This window comes from Arachis duranensis, chromosome 1, assembly GCF_000817695.3.
Source record: "Arachis duranensis cultivar V14167 chromosome 1, aradu.V14167.gnm2.J7QH, whole genome shotgun sequence".
NCBI lineage: Eukaryota > Viridiplantae > Streptophyta > Magnoliopsida > Fabales > Fabaceae > Arachis > Arachis duranensis.
The window spans coordinates 62425364-62426433 of record NC_029772.3 but is presented as its reverse complement, the minus strand read 5'-3'; positions in this window follow the sequence as shown (position 1 = coordinate 62426433).

The following is a 1070-nucleotide window of genomic DNA, read 5'->3' as shown; positions in this document are numbered from 1 at the left end:
CTCACTGAAGAATGCAGTGCAGTCATTTTGAAAAGCTTACCAGAAAAGCTTCAAGATCCAGGAAGCTTTATGATACCATGCACATTAGAAGGTGCTTGCACCAAGACAGCCCTATGTGATCTTGGAGCAAGCATCAATCTAATACCTGCATCCACTATCTGAAAGCTTGGGTTGACTGGAGAAGTCAAACCAACCCGGATATGCCTCCAAGTTGCTGATGGCTCCATTAAATATCCATCAGGCATAATAGAAGATATGATTGTCAAGGTTGGGCCATTCGCCTTTCCAACTGACTTTGTGGTGCTGGAAATGGAGGAGCACAAGAGTGCAACTCTCATTCTAGGAAGACCTTTCCTAGCAACTGGACGAACCCTCATTGATGTACAAAAAGGGGAAGTAACCCTAAGAGTCAATGAGGATGAGTTCAAGTTGAATGTTGTAAAAGCTATGCAGCATCCAGACACACCAAGTGACTGCATGGGCGCTGACATTATTGACTTTCTGGTAGAAGAGGTCAATATGACTGAAAGTCTAGAATCAGAGCTTGAGGACATCTTCAAGGATGCTCAACCTGATCAAGAAAAATCAGTGGAAACAAAGGAATTTTCGAAAATTCCTCAGGAGGAGGATAAGCCTCCCAAACCTGAACTCAAACCACTACCACCATCCCTGAAGTACGCATTTCTGGGAGAAAGTGACACTTTTCCAGTGATTATAAGCTCTGCTTTAAATCCACAGGAAGAGGAAGCACTGATTCAAGTGCTAAGGACACACAAGACAGCTCTTGGGTGGTCCATAAGTGATCTTAAGGGCATTAGCCCAGCTAGATGCATGCACAAGATCCTGTTGGAGGATAATGCCAAACCAGTGGTCCAACCACAACAGAGGCTAAATCCAGCCATGAAGGAGGTAGTGCAGAAAGAGGTCACTAAATTACTGGAGGCTGGGATTATTTATCCTATTTCTGACAGCCCCTGGGTGAGCCCTGTCCAAGTTGTCCCCAAAAAGGGAGGCATGACAGTAGTTCATAATGAAAAAAATAAACTGGTTCCTACAAGAACAGTCACAGG